The sequence below is a fragment of the Eublepharis macularius genome, chromosome 4 (genome assembly GCF_028583425.1).
Source record: "Eublepharis macularius isolate TG4126 chromosome 4, MPM_Emac_v1.0, whole genome shotgun sequence".
In the NCBI taxonomy this organism is placed as follows: Eukaryota; Metazoa; Chordata; class Lepidosauria; order Squamata; family Eublepharidae; genus Eublepharis; species Eublepharis macularius.
This window is the reverse complement of record NC_072793.1, coordinates 91,756,844-91,779,645: the sequence shown is the minus strand read 5'-3', so window position 1 is coordinate 91,779,645 and position 22,802 is coordinate 91,756,844. Positions and strand designations below refer to the sequence as shown.

Sequence of the window (22,802 nt, the reverse complement as noted above, 5' to 3'; positions counted from 1 at the left end):
CTGCCCACCAATGCCCCGTTCTTTCTTTCCTTTACTGTTCCACTGTTTCCTTATCTAGCAATTAGGACTGAGTTCACATCACCTAGTATGAGTGGCACTATGTCAAAGTAATACTACAGGGATCAATTGGAGTATAGAACATGTCTCCTGAAGTACCGTCTTTTATCAGTTTGACACATCTGAATGTCATCAGTAATTTAATGACTATTGGTCGCAACTAGCACTGTGATGCTATGATCTACCAAGTCTATTGAGACTGGTGTAACTGAACTATTGCTGGGAAATATGTAGTGTCCACTGTGAATAGATTGCTGCATGTAGTCTACCAGCAATTAAAGATGTCTGTTAGGAATGAGGGCTTGCTCCTGCTGGGTTCTGTAAAATGAACTGAGAAATATTCTTTTTTTGCTATTGAAAAGCCATGTCTACAATAATATTACACTGAATATGAGATTAATCATGAAACTTGTAAACTGTCGTTAGTTACTACTCTGCCCTTTCTCTGCATCTAATTGGCATCTGAGCCTGCCTGTGGGGAGAGTGGGCTATAAATTAAATTAAATAAATAATTTCAGAGGGTGTAACCAAGTTACTCTGTTGCAGCAAAAAAATAAGCAAGAGCAACAACTTTGACTAGAGCATATTTCTTTGCATCAGAAGAAGCACCTCTAGTCTACAAAAGTTTGTGCTGGAATGAAATCTGTGGCACTTTAATGACCAATGAAGACTTCAATTAAGAAAATAAACCATGAGGTAGAAAACCGTTGGTTGGCCTTAGAGAAACTGCTACCTTACTGTCTCAACCTGACCTCTGTAATATTCCTGTGATGATGCAGGCCTACCTTACAATGTTGTTTTAAAGACTGCTGAGAATTCAGGCACTTTGACACTAAGTATTTATATCCGCTCTGAGCCTGGTTGTGGGGAGAGCGGACTATAAGGTAGCTAGATAAATAAATAACACTTTCCGTAAGTGCAGTGATTATTATAAAATATTTATTGTGGTTTTCAATATCCTACAAAGACAGTGGCTGTAATGAAAACCATGAGTGACACATTCACAGTTCTGTCCATTAAGTGGCAATCTGCTGAGAATGTATAAAGAAATGCAGTAATATGCAAGTGAGGGTGGCAAAGTATACCTCACAGTCAAATTTACAAAATGGTGTGATAGACACCCAAGATTTTCAGATATTTGGAAGAAGGGGAATGCTGCTTCCATGGGAAGACCGAGTACAATGCAAAATGAGAAGGGTGACCTATTCAACACGAAAACATTGACCTGGAAAAGGAACATGCGCTAACCTCAAAATACTGGAACTGAAGAAAAACATTTTAAAATACTTTGTGTGTGTGTGTGTGGGATGCTTGCAAGTCATAACTGACTTATGGCAACCACTGGCGGGGTTTTCATAGCAAGTGACTATCACAGGTAGTTTGCCATTGCCTGCCTCTACAACCCTGATGTTCGTGGGAGGTCTCCCATCCAATTACTAACCAAGGCCAACCCTGCTTAGCTTCTGAGATCTGATAAGATCAGGCTCACCTGGGCTATCCAGGTCAGGGCAAATAGTTTTTCTACTACTGCCAAAATAATAATTAAATACAAATTCAAGTTTAACAATAGATTGCATTAGTAGCCAAAATGAGTAACACATTGTACTTATGGAGAATCTTCCTCTTTTGACATCACAAGTATGATGAAACAATCCAGTATTTCAAAAGACTCAAAGATCCTCAAGGATCAAACCCATGTTGGTAACTGTCCTCAGTTCTTTAGTAGGAGGCTGGTCCATTGATCTACTTAAAAAATTGTTTCCTTTGGGAAATTGTACATTATACACTAATAACTGAAGATTCAAATGATGTGGGTCAATAAAATTTTTAAATATGTATCCATGTTCCTAGCAGAGTCTTCTTTATAGGGTGTGGCAACCTTTCCATTGCCTTATTATCCTTTAACATGCATTGATAATACGTAAGGCAGAGGGTTGCCCTTTTTCTAGGCATGGAAACTATCAAAAACATCCATTTACTATTAAAAGCCATATGAGTGTTATTGGAGATTAGAATACTCATCAAATTTATTTATTTATATATCCATTTATTTATCGTCCACCTTTATGAGCTCAAAATTGCAACCTATAACAGCCGAACACTGCTGCGGGTGGCCTTGGGCAGTGGCAGTTCAAGGCTGGCCTTGGTTGGCTCCTGCTAGAGACAACGATGCAGGCTACAGGACATAAGAGGGAAACTGTGGGCCTAAGGCTAAGTTCTCTTGTTCTCCTGTTTCCACCCTGTCCTGGGGTATGTGAGGGGAGTTACTGGAGAGTCTGCGTTAGAAGCAGGATTGGTAGGTGCTCTTCAATTACTGCTACAGTCAGAGACAGAACAATTGCAGATGGCCTTATAGATTTTATTACCTTGGGCAGAAAATCCAACTGGGCCCCCCTCGAAGGAAGGAGTGCAAGTTAAATAACTGACATTCACTATCTTTTAGTGGTAACTGAAATCTTCCATTTGAGGCAACTGCTTCATCTTGCCTAATGACAGTGTTGACCCTGAACAGATTCTTTTCCTCCTCTTCCATGTATATCTTAAAATGAACTTGATGGTAATAGTAGAGAGTTGCTTCTGCTTAAAGACAGAGACATTCTCAGACAGATAGCTGATTATAATGTATTTGTATATTCTAAAGAACATTGATAACTCTTCTATATACTCATAATTCTTATTACACACGTGTTTACATATTACTTATAAGGTAAATAATCAAGGGGAAACTACCATTAAAACACTTATCGTCAGGCTTTCTTCCTGGGCCTGTTCTCATTCTATATAAGGAGGAAAGTATATCAGATACGTAAGCTATTACTCATTTTGTTTGCAGGTACTTAATCTGAGGAGCCTGCACAACAGACAGCTATCTATAGTAAGGTAATAAATGCATTTCATGTAGAATTCTTCATTGCATAAAAGCTATAGACTAGATTTTGAAAGGAGATGGTGCCATACATCGTTTACAGGCACCTCAGTGTGATCATAACTGAATGTCTCTCCCATTTCCTGTTGCCCTTAAGCTTGCAGTGAATGACTCCATAGGTCAGGCCAGCTCACCCCAATGAGGCAATACATGCAGTTGCTAAGGGTGAGGCCTTAGGGCCTCTTTTTGCCCAAATTAGAAAAGCAGTCTTAAGCATGCCATTTCTGGGGTGAAGTTTGCTTGGTTCCTATCCACCATCTGAAATTGCCCGTCTCACTTGAGTCTGGCTCACTGCAGCTGTTACTTTCCTCTTTCAGGCTAAGTGGGCAGAACACATATTTTAATCCTGGGGTCTTCTATACTAAGCACTGCTGCAGCAGGTAAATACTGTGCCACTGGTGGAAGGTGGCTAACTTTATTATCTCACTTTGATTAACCTTCTAAGTCCATAGAATCTCAAAGAACTGCTTGCTGTTCCATGCACCCCCTATACAGGCACACTGCCAGAAACCCCTGCAGATCATCCCAGCCAAATTGGAAGAAACTTAAAAGAGAATGTATAACAGCTCTGCATTCAATAAACATTAACTGAAATAGAAGGGATGGAGCTGCTAATTTTGTAAACCCTTGATTAATTTGGCTTAGTATTCTTTTTCCAAGAGGATCCAGCCAGCTCTTGTGAACTTGCAAGCAGGGCCTGGAGGCAGTGGCCCTTTCCCATTTGTTTCTAGCATTGGCATTGGGAAGTATACTATTACCAGTCATGAGAACTAAATGGAATGTCCATATATAATAGCCACTGACTGATTTTTCCTCTGTGAATTTGCTTTTTTAAAAAGCCCTTAAAGCTAAATAAGCCAGCAACCATCACATCAGTGAATTCCATGTTAGTGATATATTGTTTGAAGTAATACTCACTCATATCCATTCTCAACATACTTTGTTTTATCTGCTGTTCCAAGTTCATAAAAGTGAGAGAACATTATCCTATCCTCGCTGTTCATAGCTTTTTCAAAAAGTTAGTCCTGTCCCCCTTTAGTCCCCCAACCCAACTAAAGGCCCCAGCTACTATGGCCTTAAAGGGGAATGCTCCAGGCCGTTCATGATTTTCTACAGCATATGTTTTGACATGAAGTGATCAGAACTGTATGTAGTATTATAAATACAGTGCCAGTGAAGAATTATACAGTGGCATTGTGATACTTGCTGTATGTTCACCACTGAATAGTTTCCAGGATTTAATTTGTGCTTGTGAACATATTAACTTACCTTATAGTCAGTTGGCTCAATGGTTCATCTTGCTCCCTATTGTCTACCTGACCGGTAGCAGATTTTAGGCACAGAAGGGGGGGAGGGGCATCACGAGATCCTTTAACTAGTATGCCAGTGATTAAAGTTGGAACCTTCTGCATTCAAAGCAGGTGCTCCACCACTGAGCCTGTAAACTCTTTCACTGTTGCTGCATGTCAAGTTTTTTTCCCACTGAGCTGTTCATCACACTCTCAGCTTTTCCCTGACTAGATAACAAAATGGGTGACGCCATATATTTGCACTTAGTAAAATTTTGACATCTCATTACTTATGACTTAAAACAATATTTTAGTATAAGGTAGTGAGTACTGGGGCAGCAAAATTTACTTGGCCTTGGTTTAGATACACGACTATTCCGTGGTCTTTTTGCAGTTTCTTAGTATATTTGCTTGCTGGGAGTGATGTCCCCGCTCCCGCGCTACAGCGTATCCTTTGTATCAAATTCTAGGCTCCGTCTGGCCATCCTCAGCCCAGCTACAGTTGCCGCGACTCCTTCCGAAGCAGCCCCTCTTTACATTGTGGCTTTCGCCGCCGCGTGCTGATGATTCCAACGGGATCAGCGGCACCCGCCGTGCGACTGCGCAAGATGGCTGTGGCTAGCAGGGGCGCGCCTGGTCACGTGTTCCCACTCGGGCCCGCGCTGTCCCCCTCCCTCCCGCCCGCCCTGCCTGCCCTAGTCGCGCGCGCTCCCGGTTCTGAATGTTGTGAATAAAATGCGCCGTTTGTTACACCCCGGCGGCGCGGGTGGTTCTTAAAGGGCCAGAGACCCGGGGCCACGGGTGCCCCGCTTCTTCTGCCCCGTTCAGTTAGCAGCCCCTGGAGGGTTGCCGCGCTCCCGGAGCGCTGAAGAAAACAAAGAAGAAACCGGAAACAGCAGCGACAGCTGCGGAGAGGGGGCGCGGGCGCAGGGCCCGGAGCAGGCACCTCCGAGAGGGCGGAGGAGCAGGCTGTAATTGCACCCAGAGAATCGGAGCAGGTAGGGCCCGGGGGAGGGGCGCAGCGGCGTGCATGCGTTGGGGGAGCAGGCGATGCGTGGGGGTGGGCGGGTCAGGGGGGTGGGGGCGTGCAGCCTGGCCCCGCGAGCCTCCGCAGGAACGGCGCTCGAAAGCACAATACCGAAGAATCCACCCAGGGGGGCTGGAAGGGCAGGTATTGCAACGGAGGCTTCCTTCCTTCCAAGCCCAGTGCGGTCCGGGGCATTTCCTCCTCTTGGCTGTGAGAGGCACCTGCAGCACGAGGGGCGTGCGATTGAGCATTCATTCTCCCCGCCCGCCCTCCGAAATTGTGAAGCGTCTGCCCTTTAGGGCTCGGCTGAACAACTCCTAAGGCAGAAAAGCCCGACGGACCAGCGCTTCCTGACCAGCCCTCTTAGCTGGGGAAGAGGTCTTGGTTACTAGAAAGGGGGAGCTGGCGGGGTGGGGGGCGGGCGGCTGCGCTTTCCCTGACACGTGCTGCTTCTTTCCGCCGTTGATGCCTTTGTCTGGCTACCGAGGGGGCTTATCTCTTCGTGCCAGGCTTGGGGGCTCCTCGGAGTCAACCCGCAAGGGTCGTAGAGGGTCTTGTCTGGCTTCTTCTCCAATCTGCGTTCGCGTTTTAGCTGGGACAGGCCAGAGGACTCGGCTGCCTCCGCCGTCTTTGTTATTGCTTTTGTTTCGCACGGAGCACATGGCCTGTGATCTCGCTGCTCTTAAAGTTACAGATCCTCTAACCTTGGCACAAGCAGATCGATTTCGGATTCCCTGGGATCTCTTCCCAATAGATTCGCCCGATAAAGACTGTTGATAATCAGGAATGCAAAGATCAGCTCCTGTCAAGATAATCTTGGGTGCTGTAAAAGCAGAGCTGACGGGACATAGGGAGAGAACAGAGTACATGCTATTCATGATGGAGGATGGGGTAGATTGCACTTGCCGGACCTATTATTTACAGGGGTGTAACCCTCAGAGCGGTGCACTAAATAAACTGCTGATTTTTTTCCTAAACAGAACCGACAAGGAAAATATCGCAAATGAGGAGTTTGCCCTGATTCCCACTATATATTCTGATGATTTTTTTAAAATTCACATTATTTATAGTCCACCTTTCTCACTGAGACTCAAGGCAGATTACATGGTGTAAGTCAATACAGTCAACAACATGGGATAGCAAATAAACAATGCAATAGAATTTGGATTGCAGAAATTTGAAACAAAACTACAACAAAGCACAAGTATTAACATACGTTAAATGTTGCAGAAATTACATAGGATAACACATACAGTAATAGCTAGTGCATACTCTACACAATAATATAGTTCACAGCCTATTTCACTTTAGTAAAGCATCTTTGTGAAGCATTCCATTATAGTATAGCCTGGTTGCCTGCGTAAAAATTCTGTTCTGAGTAATTCAATTTTATATAATTTGTTCCAGTGTCTTGTGTTCTTGGAACTAAGTATTGAAAGTGACATGGAACATGCATATGAAATAGTGTCAGAGATATGAAAACTTTAAATGATCCATGCTGTTTGCTTGAGTTAGTCCACTACTAGTTTTAGGGGAATTGCTTACAAATTCAAGTGGGCACACACCGCTACCTTTTGTCTCTTGCATGGCCCTTTCTTTCAAGGTGTGTAACCATGAGTCTCTTATTTAAGTGTGTTAAGAGACTGTTGGATGTCAGTGGGGTCAAGAGTTCTGTGTGGTTTGCTTTGAGAATATATTTGCTGTTAGAATATAGAGAAAAATTCACTTTTATGAAGCGGGAGAAAAACATGCCCTACTAAACCATCCCTTAATATTATCCTTAAAGCTTGTGTGCATCTCCTATTACAGTGAGGACTCAAGCAGTCTTTGAGATTGTTTTCTCAAGGGAGAACTTGCTGTCTCTTTTCACCTGCATCTCCTTTCAAAAGTAAAAATACTGTGGTGACAGTACATATGGGGTATAGGGGAACTTCTGGTTAGTCTTTTGGAACTAAAACAGAGTAAGGAGATCCAGCAGATGGTAGACAAGAAGAATCTTTCCTTGTTGGAGAAGAGTCTGCCTGCCTGCCTGCACGTGGCCAGCATTATGCAATACTGAAGGAGAGTTTTAGGAATGCCAAACATACTTGCATGGAGCACGCACACAAACACACAAGCCTGAAGTCTGCACCAGTAAGGTAGCAGTGCTGCCTCAAGCAAACCTTCTTTCTAAGTTCTGAATAAATGTATGCTAATATTCAGCCTTCCATATACATAATGTGAATAATATCCTTATGTTGTATATTTGCAATATGGAATGCTTTTGTTGGATGGGAGATGTGGGCCATTGAAAATGCAACTGACATACATTGGGAACCATTGCAGATAGTTAGGAACTGTGTGAAGCCTGGATCTTCCTGAAATCCTTTTGCCAACTTATTCTTTGTTTCCTGAATCTTCAGCAAATACTGCTTTGCATATCTACCATTTCACACAGGAAACAGTTTAAATGTTCTGTGGCATGAGTATTCATATCCTTGGGCATGGGATTTATATGTACTTCTATCCTGACTCAAGCTACAAGTGTTACATCTGTTTACAGGGAAATTGAGGCCAGAGAAAATAATTAACTTTATTTATTTAGGATATTTGTGTGCTGCCTTCCAGGCAGCTGCTAAAACCGTGAAGCAGCCCTGGAGGTGCATGATAGTGGGTGAGGAAAGTTGCATTTAAGTTGGCCAGGACTGCTTGGTGATATAGTGCAAGTGTAGGAGATTCTTCAGGCATAGTGCTTTCACTAAAGAAGCACAAATTTCTGTCCTCTACTGTAACATTGTACATAGTTCCACCATGACGCTATTGGGAAGAATCTCTTTAGTTGACATAGTGTTGGCCATGTCTCTGTGGGCAATGCTGATCAGTGCAAATGTTGTTTTATTATGTCAATTAACTCCATTTGAAATGTTGGAAAGCTTTTATAGCTAAGAAAAGTTTTTATAGCTATGGCTAGCCAAGGAATGTTTAGATAAATTGGCACATTGTTAGAAGACAGAGTCATTAATGATGGAATCCAGGATTTTGATATTCTATCAGTGGATGCTGGAGCGTAGGTAACTGTGATAATAAAAATGCCTTCTTCCTACTTCTAGTTCTACCAAACAATATTGGCAAATGGAATTTATTGCAAGCAAAGCACAAAGAAACCACTGTATAAGAGTAGGCAGTTGACATGGAAAAACCTGTGTGTGTTTGGGGCGATAGCAGCCTAGTACATTTTTTAAAAAAAATAAAAAAGGTGTTCATTGGCCTGAGTACCTCTGCCCCTGCTTCCAGAAAAAGGGGAGGTAGTGGAATAGGCAAGCCCCCATTAATGTGCCCCATTATCTCACTTCATATGTTTGCCTCTTAATGAAGCATTGTGTGAAAAGAAGCCTCTTCTGCCTACAGTGAGAAAGTCTTCAGAGGTCAAATTGAGATACTGTGTAGAGTTTTGCAGTTTTCTCTATGGACTCTAGGCACATTTCTTCCATCCTTTGGGATCACAGTATATTAGAAGCTTCCTTTGAATTCTGGTTTGTTTTCATGATTGTGCTATATTTTGGAAATTAGGAGTGACCATCACATTTAATTTTTTTAAAAAAATTAATTAGGTTATTTATAGTGTACCTTTCCAATTGAGACTCAAGGGGGATTACACAGTATAAGACAATGTGATCAAATGCTGGAACAATACAACAGGTTACGGTTTGCAGAAATTTGAGAACAAGTAGAAGTCTGATACAGAGCTGAGACAATGCTGAAATAAAATATAAACAATTTAACATGATATACTAAACAAAGCAGAAACTGTTCAGTAGGAGGGTTCTTGCAGCAACAGACAGTCCAGAGTAGAATGGTCTATAGTTGTGGTATGGTTGTCAGGCCTGTAAGATGGAGATGTTCTGCCAGGCAAATGGTGGTTGAGGTGGGAGGACCTCCCTTCTTTGACCTGCCTCTTGCCAGAGGGGAACACTACCCCCCCCCCAGTTTGTATAACATCTGTCAGTTCACCACCTGCCCCACGGGTTTTAGTGAGGGAAGGACAATGTGAGTGCCACTGGATTTTATAAATTGAATCTTGTTTTATTATGCTACCTGTTTTTATCTGTAATCTGCACTGAGCCTGCTCTGCAGGGAGAGCAGAATATAAATATAATAATAAATAAATAATAAAATAGTCCCTGTCTCCCTACCAGAGCACTTTTCTAAACCATTTCCTCACAGCACAGCCCTCCTGAATAATTTAGTTTTGCGTTGTTTGCAGAAAGACAGGGAAGAGTAAGCTTTCTTGACCACCTCAAGCAGGTCATTCCATGAGGTGGGGACAGCTACAGAGAATGGGCATGTACAGGAAGCTATTGATTTTGCCCATTTGCAGGGTGGTACCTGCATAAGGTCCTGTTCAGATGAATGAAGCTGCTGTGGTAGAGCATAGGGAGAGAGGCAGTCCCATAGATACGAGGGGCTAACTCCATGAAGGGCTTTGTATGTGATGGCCAAAACCTTAAACTGAGCCTGGTAACTGAGGGGTATCCAAAGGAGTGTCTACAAAATGGGAGGTAATATACATCTTCCGTCTAGCTCCTGATAATAACTGAGCCGTGACATTCTGTACCAGCTGGAGTCTCCAAGTTGACTTTAAGGGAAACCTATATAGAATGCATTACAATTGTCTAGTTTTGATGTTGTCTCATCCTGTTACCTTTTCTGCTGATGCTCAGTCGAGTTGCTGTTTGGTTTATTAAGATGGATAATCAGATAACACTTGCGCACACTGTATCACTTGTGCAAATGATTCAATTTGTATTGAACTGTGGATAATTTGGTTTTCCATGCTTTGGAATGTTAGTTTTTGATGTGTATTAAATTAGGATATCTCAGCTTTTAAAGGAGAATCAAAATGATGGTTTCATAATGGACTGTTGGCGGTATGCTTAAGTGTATATGTATGTTTAAGCTTTGGCAAATGACTCCTAAGTCCTGGTAGCCTAATGTTTTGCTTATGATTGACACCCATGAACCAAATTATTCTATTTCACATTTACCATACTTGCACGTATATAGCAGCGTTACATGTAAATAGCCACCTTTCTGGTTGCCTGTGATATGTAAGCATCTCCTACAAGTGATTAGGCAGGGAAAATTGTTTAAATTGGAGGAAGATTTTTTTTCTCTTTTAGATCATAAACTTGCCATAGATTTTGTCTGCTGTCAAGCGAATATTTTTGTAAGCTGGAAACATTTGTACACATGCTTGCAAGACTTGTGTACAAATCCAACTTTCACATGGAAACAAAGGGTGGGATCCCACATCTCTTTGGATGAAAGGGGAGCACAACTTTTTCTCCTCCCGAATTGCTGTTCCTGCCCAAGAAGCCTGCATTTCAGGGGAATTTTTGACTGCAGTGGGAAGGGGAGGGGAGAAAGTTGTGCTCCGCTGTCGGAAATCCTTCCATCAGCAGAAACTCTGTGGGATCCAAGCCATTTACTTGTACAAACATGGTGAAAACAACAGTTTTCGTTTACAGCTATGTCAGGTGTGTGATTATTGGATATGTGTGAATGTTGTGTGTAGAGACAGTAATGTAACATGTAGAACTGTCCACAATTATTGTGCCTCCATGGGATACCAAACACATGTACTTTAGGGCAGAAAGTTCTGAGATTTTTGTTGAAGCAAAGTGTGTTCTGTGTGACCAGTCATTCTCAAGAGAGATACTTGAAGCAGATTGGCTCATTTTAGGGATGTTACTGCCATCACTTTCATCTTCTTTCTCCCAAGCAGGAATAGAAGTATCTCCTTGGTAAATTGTTTTCCAAATATTTTAAGGTTGTATTTTAAGAGTGCACAAGGAATGGTAAGTGAAACCACAACAGGAAATAAAAGGTGCTAACAGTTACCAGTGAAATCATATGATGGGCAAGACACTTAAAAAGCTGCATTCTCCACCATTTGGAGTGTTCGTTTCAATCCTGAAAGGATGTATTGTGCAGTACTGTAGCTCACCTAAGATATACTCCTAGAAGCAAATCAGTATTCTGACTTTCCTTATTGTCTTTGCACTCAGAACAAGAAGTAATTGCTTCAGGCAGTATCTTCCAGAAGGGGGCGCCATTTTACTACCTCAGACTCTTTCAAAAAGGCTTGTGCTCCAGAGCCAGAAGCATTGTTTCATTCAAATGCATAATGTTTAAGTATGGCACTTAGTTTAAGATGAGAACCCTGAACTATGTCAAACCACATAGGGTGTGAGTGGGCTTGAACTAACAACAACAACAACAACTGCACTTACATTCCCCTCTTCTAGACAGATTAGTGCCTTGCCCAGAGCAGTGAACAAATTAGTGTTATTATTATCCTCACAATACAGCTGGGGAGCTGGGGCTGAGAGGAGCGGTTTACTCAAAGTCACCTACTGAGCTCATGGCAGTAGTGGGATTCAAACCAGTAGAGTTCTGATTCACAGCCGAACCACTTAACCACTGTGCTGCAGCAGCTCTCGGAAGAGGAAATGACAACACCTATCAGATGTTAGAACTGAGTGCAGTATTCAAATGCAGCCTGCTGGTCAGGTTGTAAATCAGCACTCTGCCGGTTCAAATCCCACCACTGCCATGAGCTCAGCAGGTGGCTTTGGGTAAGCATTTCCTTTCAGCCCCTGCTGAATTGTGGGGATAATAATAATAACATTAGATTTATATACTGCCCTTCAGGACAACTTAACACCCTCTCAGAGCAGTTTACAAAGTATGTTATTATTATCCTCACAACAATCACCCAATAATAACACTGACTTTGTTCACTGCTCTGAGAACTAATCTGTCTAAAAGAGCAGTATATAATAAGCAGAGTTATTAACTTTCACTTCAGAACAGATCCGCACTTTAAATTTCTGTCCTACATCATCAGGGTTGAATTCACAAAGGGAAAAGCGGCTGTTTCCCTTTGCTGCAATCCTCATTGATAACAATTTGGAGTGGGGATTGAGAAATGTGTTGCTAGTAGTTGTGGCAGTTTAAAAAATTATGCTTCCCGTGTAACTGTGTTTAGCAGATTTAATGAAAAGTTTCACATTCCAGCCAATCTGGCAACTGTTTCTAACCATGATTTTGGTTTAAGAGAATTAAACATTTTGAGTTGAATTCCATGCTTGGTGCTGAAGTGTTGTGGTGTTCAGCTAGTGATGCTTAGTTGTAATATAATAAATATCCAGAATAGGATCTCCTGTAGGAAAAGCTGTATAAGTCATACATGCAAAATATAGCCTATCTAACTTTCCTTCAGACCCTACAAAGAAATGCTGCCATCTGATTGCCAAAAAAGATTGCACGGACGTTTGGTGGTGCTTGTTGTTAGTACCCAGAGCCACTTAGAATGTTAGTGGCACGCGGTAAATGTTTGAATTCCTCCCCCTGTGTGCCTTTATTTTTTGCCCCACCTTTCTAATAAAATGTCCAAGGTGGCTTCTTTTCCAAATGTGACATCTGATCCATTTGCCATCCTTTCACCTCCCTTTGAACATATGCGTATATGATCTGCACTGTGAACAATTTGCTTTCTAGAGATGTGAGGGCCCAGAAAAAAGCTGGAAGAAATCAGAAAAAAGTTTTCCCCTGCTGATTTCCCAAGGCCCTTTCATCCATTTTTCCAGTGGAAAAATTGGAAAACTCTGAAAAGAAACTACATTTCTCTTATAGAATGAGAATAATTTGTCTAACAAAGTATTTCACTCATTCCAAATGAATAGCATGAGGACGTTTTCCATTTTTCCAGCGCAAAAATGGGAAATTTTAAGGACTACTGGAAAAACCTCCAAAATATTTTCTTTCTTTGAGAAAAACATTGTCTAACCAAGTATTTCACTCTTTCCAAATGTATAGCATGAAAACGTCTGAGGTGGATTTTAAAAACTCTTATATTATAGACATTGTTTGCTTAAATATAATAATTTTAATAACAATTAATAAGCTACCATGTTTAATGATAATGTTATTAAAGAGTTCAGTGTTTTCATAAAGTTAATTTCCAGTTATGCTGGTGGTTCTACCTACTGTGACTTTGGTCTGAATAATATAGTTTTTTTTGTTTACTATAAAATTTGTTTTTCACCTTCAACTTTTATTTTCATTACCTCTCAGATGGCAAAAATTTGGTACTTATGTTATGGTAACAGAGTGTAGCAGTTTGCAACTGTTTCTCAAGTGTTGGTATACTTGTAAATTTTCTTATAGAAAATGAAGGTTATTTATACTTTTAAGTTCAATAAATACACCAAATAGCAGCATTTTATATGCTAAAATATAAATTATACATTTTATCTTTGTTCAGTCATTAATAGAAGTTTAGGTTCAATAGGCAACTAGGTATTTGCCTTTAGGAGAAATCGTTCATTACTTTGGAATATCATGTCCTGAATATGCAGATGATACCCAGCTTTATATTTCTCTATCCATGTCCCTTGTTAGTGCAGTAGAGGTCTTGAGTCATTGCCTGACTTCTGTCAGGCAGAAATTGAAACTGAACCCAGGCAAGATAGAAGTGATGCTGGTCGGGAAGGCGGAGATCTTGTGCTTCCTACTTTTGATGGGTTCAGTTGATCCTTGGTGACTTAATTAAGAGACTAGGGGTTATATTGGATCCAGTATTGCTGAAGGAGAAGCAAGTTAATACAGTTGCAAAAAATGCTTTCTTCCAACTCAGTCTAGCCCAGAAGATGGCCTCCTACTTTGATCTGGCCACTAGGATCCACACCGTGGCAACATCAAGACTGGACTACTGTAATGCACTTTACTTTGGTCTCCCCTTGAAGTCAACCCGGAGACTCCAATTGGTATGGAACACCACAGCTCATTTATTATCAAGAGTGCTAGGCAGAGCATGCATATTACTCCCATTTCACAGCTACTCCATTGGCTGTTAATGGGGCCTTAAGATCACAAACTCTGCTTTAGAATAATGTGGTTTGTCTGGTTCCTTGCTTTATTCTGGTTTATCTGTTGCCAGGACTATTATGCCTACATTTTATTGGCTTCACTCCCTACCATTTCAGTTAACACCTGGCCAGATGGCCTGTGCCAGATCCAGAAAGCTCTGTCAGATTCTACAGAAACTCTAGGCAAAAATGCAGTAAGACTGATAAAATGACAGTGATGCTGAGCCTAGCTACCAGGATTGAATCTGAGCCCTGAGACAATGTCTGGCTCATTAAGGAAACAGCTAAATTATGCAGGAACTTTAGAAGAGTTGTGGGATGTGGCTCTAACCTAGCACAGTGGCTTTTATATTGTACAAGTGGGGGACCCTCAAGGATTTGTAAGGGACATTTCATGTTCCTTCACGCACTCTTTCCTCTTTCACTTCCCTGAAAGAAATGACCACTGAAGACACTAAAGGTATAGGCAGTGCTTCTGTTATGGGCGGGGTGGGGAGGTGTTAAAATGGATTTTTGTTAGTTTTCATGTTTTTTGGGGCAAATCTGGGGCTTGTTCAGATTTGTAAAAAGTTCTGTCTTGTCTGTTCATGGCTCCAATCTCTGGATTTAAGTATGTACAGATCTGGTCAAGTTCCTACTATATAAAAGGCTGACTGTGTTCCAGACAACTCACTTCCTATCCTGGTGCACCTCCAGAGGGCACTGCCATGGAGGGAAGCCCAGAAGAGGCAGCCCATGCCTCCAGAGAGTGCGCCATGGCAGGAAGCCCAGGCCAGGACCAGGCACGAAGTAGGTGGCAATGCCCGCCCTCTGCCTTCACCCAGCTGGGATCAGGAGTGGAGCAGGTGGCAATGCCCGCCCCTGCCTTCATCCAGCTGGGATCAGGAGCGGAGCAGGTGGCAGAGCCCGCTCCCTGCCTTCACCCAGTTGGGGAAAAAAGGGGGAAAGAACTTCCTTCAAAAAATAACTCAAAACGAAAGATAAAGGAAGTGTGCCAACAGCGTAGGAAGAGTAGTAAATCTTAAAGCACATACAATAAATGTATATACAATAAATTTAATCAATGACTAAGCAAGTGGTAAATTAATTTTCTGTGTAGTAACATATCCCAATTGATTGCAATATTTGCAAGACATCAAAAAGGGTTGAGAGAGAAAAGTCCAAATCATATAAAGCCAAAAATATCTGTGTGCAGACGGTTGTATCTTGACCACGTCGTCACGTGGTCACAGGAAGGAAAACCCGTAGTGGCAACGAGCAGTACCGGTTCAATCTCACTTGGCTCGTTTCAGAGGTACTCTTTCGTCAGGCCCACATTTGTTACAATCAGGACAATCATTCGACAGCATTTGACCCTGATTCCTTTGCTGTCGAATGATTGTCCTGACGGTTTTGCATTATGACTTGTATGCTGGAATTGTAACAAATGTGGGCCTGACTAAAGAGTACCTCTGAAACGAGCCAAGTGAGATTGGACCGGTACTGCTCGTTGCCACTACGGGTTTTCCTTCCTGTGACCACGTGACGACGTGGTCAAGATACAACCGTCTGCACACAGATATTTTTGGCTTTATATGATTTGGACTTTTCTCTTTTACCCAGTTGGGATCAGGAGCAGAGCAGGTGGCAATGCCCACCCCTGCCTTCACCCAGCTGGGATTAGAAGTGGAATAAAACACGGAGCAGGCGAAAATGCCCCCCCTTCACCCTGTCGGGACCAGGAACAGAGCAGGCAGCAATGCCCTCCCCCGTTTGCCTGGCTGGGACCAGGAGCAGAGCAGGGGCCAATGTCTGCCCCCTGCCTTCACCCGGCTGGGATCAGTCACGGAGGAGGAGGCAGTGCCCCCGTGCCGGGATCAGGAGGGGAGCAGGTAGCAATGCCCGCCCCCCTCCACCCAGCCTGGATCAGGTGTGGAGCAGGTGGCAGTGCCCGCTCTCCCTTCAACCCGCTGGAATCAAGCATGGAGCAGGCAAAAATGCCCCCCCTCACTCTGAAACCTCTGGATTCATGAGGAAAAGGCGCCAGCATTCGGTGAGTGGGCTGTCCCTTTAAGAGTGTGTGGAAACAGCCTAGATGACCCCAGACAATTCAGCAGTGCAGAAAAGCATAGGTGATAATTTCCCCTCTTGTCTTCTTTTCCTCCTCATCCCCTTACCCCATTTTCTGAGGTATGGAATAACTATTGGGTGGCTGCCAGATTTTGGTACTGGTATTGATGGGCTCTGTGGTATTTTGTGCTGAAATATACTGAAACATCTCTGTGGCTGCTACCTTTATTCTCCTCAGTATATTATTTCAGATTATTTCAATTTATTACAGACCCTGTTTTCTTTTCTAAGCCTACTTTGGAGCTCCGTCACTTTTCATTTCAGTCCCAAACTTCTGGGCATGCGCTATTCATTCCCTTCTGCTGAGCCTGGAACTGACTCCTGTTCAGACAGACAAGGAAGTTTACATATGTTGCCCTCAGCCCATCTAGTAACAGAGATGTTGCTGCAACACCTCAGTAACACCCTGTTAGAGTAATGTTGTGGTGTTACAGCTTTTGGAGTTACAGGTATAAATTGGAAAGAGGGGAATAAGCAGGGCAAAAGTTCTTTCAGCTGTCCTGTGGCTCCTTACCATCTGTAGGTGCAAAGCAGTTGCAGAAGCACAGCTTTCTGTCGCCAACAACCATAATGAAGGTTTCACAATAACTAATATACAATAGGATAAGATAACTGCAAGTATTCCTTGAAGTACAGTTTTGCGAAGCAGGGTAGGTTACCTGGATGGAGGGATATTTGATTACTGTGTACCAATTAAGAATGTGAATGTGTGCCTGGTATGCTGGAGGAGTGAAATGTCACTCATTTGAGCTAGCTGTTACATTTTTAGGTGCAGCCCCTCTAAAGAAGTTTGGTGTCTTGCAGAAGATAATGAGGAGGGGATAGATGTTCTGTGGGGTGAAATGGGCAGGTGGAAACTCATGGATGTTTTTATGATAGCAGAGTATGTGCTTCTCAGTGGATGGAAGGACACAAACAGTGCAACTCTAAGAAAAGTTACTCTAGTCTAACCCCATGGAAATCAATGGGGTTAGACTGAAGTAACTCTGCTTAGGATTGCACTGAAAGTCAGTATGGGGACAGTGGTAGCAGATCTTGGGTTTTTGGTTACAGAAACTTCATTACTAGAGTGACCTGAGAAGCAAAGCATGCTGCAGTGTACAGGTCACCATCTCCCTCTGGGGAGTTTTAAAGAGCTCTTCCCTTGATGTATGTGCCCAAGAGGCAGGTTTCTATGAAGTAGTCCCTGTTTTCTTGTGTTATAAGTGAGCCTGGCTTCTGCGCATCATTTCCCCCTTCAATAGGCAACAAAGAGAAGTTCTTCTTTCTAAATGTCGCTGTGTGGTGGCACCTGCTGCTTATTTTAAGGAGTATGTGATATTTAAGAGCCTTCTTTTTATTCTCCAGCTGTGTGTGGTGGTGGTTCTGTTGATGTGTCTTAATGTGACAGCACATGGAGGCAGGGACAAAAGCCTTTGGTTCTGAGTGAGATTTATGTGTGGATCTGTCTTTGTGGTATGAGCTCCCTGGCTGAATCATGCTCCTGATGTGGGTATTTTTGTTAGAGCAGATTGTGATATTCACATACCACTGCATAATTATAGTGGGGTGTATGTATGACTTCAAAATATACAAACATTCTACAGGATATTCACATGCAATTGTTGAGATTGCTGCAGTCCATTTCCATTCTTTGAGCAGTACAGAGAAGTAAAATCTGCTTTTCCTTATATCTGTAATGTGTGCAACTAGATCTGTATCTAAAAATCAACTGCCCTGTAAGGCTTTTGCCAGTTATGCAGTCATGCAGAAGACAAGCAACAGAAGCAGGCTGAACATTTGCATTCAGTGGCAGAATGGGGATTAGAACTGTTCTTAACTTAGGCAAGTACCATTGCTGCCAGGATATAAGTTTTTGGGATTTCAGATTCGGATGCATTTGTTTCCCTCTGGAACAGTTGCGTTGGAGCTAAGTAAGACACTTCCTTATCAACAGTGACATGTCTTCTGGGAATGTGGTCAGTGAACGCACCGGGCTTGGGGTCCTTATTTACATGCTGTAACCCCAGAAGCAGAGCAAGAATACATCTGTGGGTGTTTCAGGTCATTTGGCATCACTTTGGTATGGATCTTGAGCGTCTAACCCATCTAACTTTCTAGTTCCAATGATACTTCGTTCGGAGATGGTAACCTTTTTTATTTAAGTAAAACCCCCTGAAATTTAACTTCCTAAAATGTCTGTTTTTTTCTGCTAGCCTAACCTTTAAGAGAGGGTATACGATTCTAGCTCCAACTTCATTAATATGTGAATTTCCCAAAAGAATGCATCTTTACAATGATGGTATGTGTATGTGACAATCAGTTGCATGTGATCTGAGAGAAGCTGTTTGTGACTGATCAGTTTAGTCTTCCTTTTCAATAGCTATGAGGAAAGATGAAATAAGTTATGCTGTATGACTAAAAAAAACCCTGCCAGAATGTATTACAGACACAGCTACAGACTCCCAACTTTTATCAAAACAAAGGAAAAATGCAATTGATGCTTAAGGGCATGTTGATGTTTCCTTTCCTTCCACAAATAAATAGTATTTGCTTTTTTTAATCCTATCAAACTCCAACTCATAATATACATGAGTGATGTTTGGGGCACTCTATCACAGTTGTGTGATGACAAGGAGCTTAACGTGCTTTTAAAATTGGTAAGGCTCTTTTATATAGTATTTGATTTGTGTTTCTAAAGGTTTCTGTGGACCTTGAATTGCTTAGCTTTCCTCAAGCAGGACCAAAAAAAGCACTTTATAATTGGGAGGTGGGGAAACACATGTGAGTCAGTGAGGCTCTTGATCTACACCTTCTAGTTCAAGAAATAGCCCTGTTTTCTTTCTGTGTGCCCACTCCCTCCTCCCAAAGACTCAAGTGGCAGTAATAGACCTGTTTGTTTGAGGGTATGGATTTGATATTTTAATGTCTTACTGCTTGTTCTCTTTAATTTGCACTAGCAGGGTATCCCACCCTCATTTTCAGATCCAAATTAATAAGCTGACCCCACAGTTGTCTAAAGCAGTTAATGGGAGTGGAATTTATTTATTTACATCAGTTATACTCTGCATTTCCCCCCACAATGAAGACTCAGAGCAGTATACATCATTCTTCTCTCCTTTATTTTATCCTCATAACAACCCTGTAAGGTAGGTTATTCTGAGTATGTGCAACAGGCCCAGCAAGCTTCCATGGCAGAGTGGGGATTTGAACCCAGATCTCCCAGATCCCAGTTTGACATTCTAATCACTGCACCACACACAAACTGTGAAACAATCTGTATGTGTAGGTCCTTTCCTGAGTCCCCCAATTCGGCTCTTCCTCTTCCAAATGCTTTTTTTCTTCCAGCCTGGCTTATTTTCAGAAATTGAGCCTTCTTGGGGAAAAAAGACTTTGAGAACAAAGTACCGTGGAAAGAGCATTGGCCCTTTGGCACTGAACCCACGGGTGAGATGTTTAGTTGATCTGTTAGGTTAATTAGCTAAAAATACTTTTTAACAAGGTACTCTCAATTAATTTTGCAGTAGAATTTTAAGAAGTTAATTTTTTTTAAGGTTAGTATTTTACAGATCCATATGTGGTAGGTGTCTTTCTAGAAGAGGCATCCACTCTTTCTCACATACAGGGAAGCAATGCCTATTTTGTGATGATGCAGGTACATGTCACATCAAGAACCATTTTAAGAGGAGCACATTTGAATTCATGTCTGAAGCTTCCCAATACTGACTCAGACCATCAGTCCATCAAGGTCAGTATTGTCTACTCTGACTGGCAGCAGCAGCTCTCCAGGATCTCAATAAAGGTCTTTCACATCACCTACTATTGGAGATGCCAGGGACTGAACCTGGAGCCTTCTGCATGCAAACCAGATGTTCTACCATTGAGCCACAGACTGACCCCCAAGAGGGGAATCCTTCTGTTATCCTCAGAACTATTCAATTAAAACATATAATTAGTTGGCTGAGATTTAATGCGACCATGATAAATTAGTTTAAAATACGGTGTTAAGTTTTTAAAAGATTTTTTAAAAATCCTAACAGTGCGGTCCTGTGCAGTTACTGTAATCTAAGCCCACTGAAATCAATTAGTTTAGACTGATGTAATTCTGCATGGGAGTGCACAATCATGTATTTATTGGGGCAGGCTGTTTGAAGACCTGAGTCCATTGCAGTTATGTGTAACTTGGAGTTTAGGCATCATCACATCACAGGGTTAGTGTGTGTACACACACCTGTGGTGCGTTATTCTCCTTGGGGCCGTTCCTTGTACCAGCTTTGTTTTTTTGGCCTGTCATCACCACATTGGGCTGTGTTCAATCTGCAGTTCTAAGAATAAACACTTTGACATCCTTCAGTGTACAGCTGCCCAGCCAGTGTTCACTTAGTGTGATGTGTAGTGTTAGCTGGCAAAGAGAGGGATGGATGATGGTCTGTCAAAAACACAGCGAGGACCGGTATAGATAGGCACATGACAATCTTAACAAAGGTCAGGGTACTGGAGAGACTTTCCATTTTTAATTCTTATTTTTGTTGACAAATAATGATGGCTAGTAGGGAGAAGAGGTAAAAGATGGCCACTCTAGTTCAGCGAAATCCATGGTTGTTTCTTATAGAATCTGTATACTCAGTTAGTTTTTATGAGGTAGGTTTCTGTGGATATTGGAGCTGAAAAAAATGTGCAGTACAACATACATATATGTATGCATTAAGTATATTAATGTAGTGCTCCCAGCACTGATGCAGTGCTCCAAGTGTTAGAACCTGCCTTGATTTAACTTGGTACTTGTCAAGGAGATGATATGGTTGCAGAATTTAAATTGATTAGACAACAGTGGAAGTTTAGTTCTAACACTAGTATGTATTAATTTGTTCCATGCTGCTGATGAATGGGGGAATCACTGGTGCTATAATTTTACTAAGCTGGGGAAAAGGTCTACAAATCTGAAGTCTGGCTGTCATTTATGTTGTGGGTGGGAGCCAAGGCTCTCTGCCCTCCACCTTATGTCCAAGAAAAAGGAGCAGAGATAAAGCAGGCATACTTTAGAAGTGACTCCAATCAAAACAATTCTTATAATAACAAAGTTGGTTTCCTTGCTGGTCCATTTGAGAGATTCATATAGTTTTGGGAAGTTGTCTATTACACGGGGTTTGCTGCATCCACAGAGTTTAAGCCAACTAAGGTCTACTATTCATCGCTTCCCTTGGCTAGCTTCACAGACTAGCTTAGTGGTCTTGGGGTAAAGTGGGTCTCTGTTTCCAAAATATTGCTCTGCTAGGTATGTTCTTTGGGGATGGGCTTGACAGGGTAGCTTTTTCCTTGCAGCAAGTTTTGTGTCCTTATTCTATGATGCATTGCCAACTATGTGGAACTAACATTTATAGTATTCTGGGACTAAATTGGAGTGCCTAAAAAAAGCAAAAGATCTGAAAACACTTTTAACGGATATGCGTTGAGAGGGGATGAAGGTACTGCAGTTCCTTTTTAGATAGCCTTTTGGCCTAGTTTAATGTGCTTTCACTCCTGTGTGTTGCTTCTTTCTAAGTGAAAATGGCATTGCATTTTCAGTATCTTTTTTTCAAAGTAGGGTAATGAGGGTCTTGTCTATATTGCAGCTGTGCTACAGATGACTTCTCTCTTGCTTTTATGTGGACAAACATATCACATGTATAAATTCTTGCCAAGTGACTTCTAAGTTAGAGCTTCTTGCTAAGTTAGAGCCATTTGCACACACAGACAATGCAGTTACATGTAATGGGGTTGGTATGTATGAATGCGAGAGAGCTGCCTGTGCTGACATCTAGAGCAAATGAGTGATGTGGAATATTTTCAGATGAATGCTGGAGAATATTCACTAAAGCAACAAATCTTATCTTTCTGGTCTACTATATCTCAGACCTGATCCTGTGTATAAAATTCATGTTCATTGGTCTAATGGGTTCTGTTATGCCTTTTAAATTGTTATCATGCGTAGTTATTATTTTTCTCCTCTTGCCAAAGAAATTGGAGATTGCAGAGTAATGGGGTAGTTTCCCTATGGCAGAAGCCACAGTCTACTTGTGGTATATTCTGTGGAACTGCAGCAGGGACTGTGCCTTTGGGAACAATTATCTACCCATCCAAATACCTACCATTCCTCTGAAGAGATTTGGAAAATTTCAGCCAATGGTAAACGCAGCATCAGTGCCCAGAGCATCCTGGCAGAAGATATACAAATGCTATGGCAACTTGGTCATGCCCTGCCCACCCTCACAAATGCCTGGATTCTTTGGTTAAACATCACAGCAGGGTTAATTCCAGGGACCTGTCATGAAACCCACTGGAGCAGAAGCATCGCAGTCCGATCAGATGGGAGTCAGATACTTCACCTGTTTGGGTCATTTGCCAGCTGTGTGAGCTTAATAGAATGTGCCGTTGTTTCTCTAATGGTGATGAACTTGGTGCTCTTGATGAGGTGGGGCAGGAAAGTACAGAGCTGTAATTGATGAGCTGATCCCTTGGGGTTG

At 42.1% G+C, this 22,802-nt stretch overlaps 1 protein-coding gene across 2 annotated transcripts in view; it reads left to right on the top strand.

Annotated features, from left to right (window-relative positions):
- Window positions 1-22,802, top strand: part of RNF44 (ring finger protein 44) — a 58,942-nt gene that overhangs the window by 18,390 nt on the left and 17,750 nt on the right. The window contains exon 1 of one of the 2 annotated variants that reach the window (XM_054976802.1): window positions 4,995-5,270. The exons of the other annotated variant lie outside the window; for it this stretch is intronic. The gene's annotated coding sequence lies outside the window, so the exon portion shown is untranslated. Of the gene's footprint in view, window positions 1-4,994; window positions 5,271-22,802 lie in introns of those variants that run through there. 2 annotated transcript variants of the gene reach the window in all.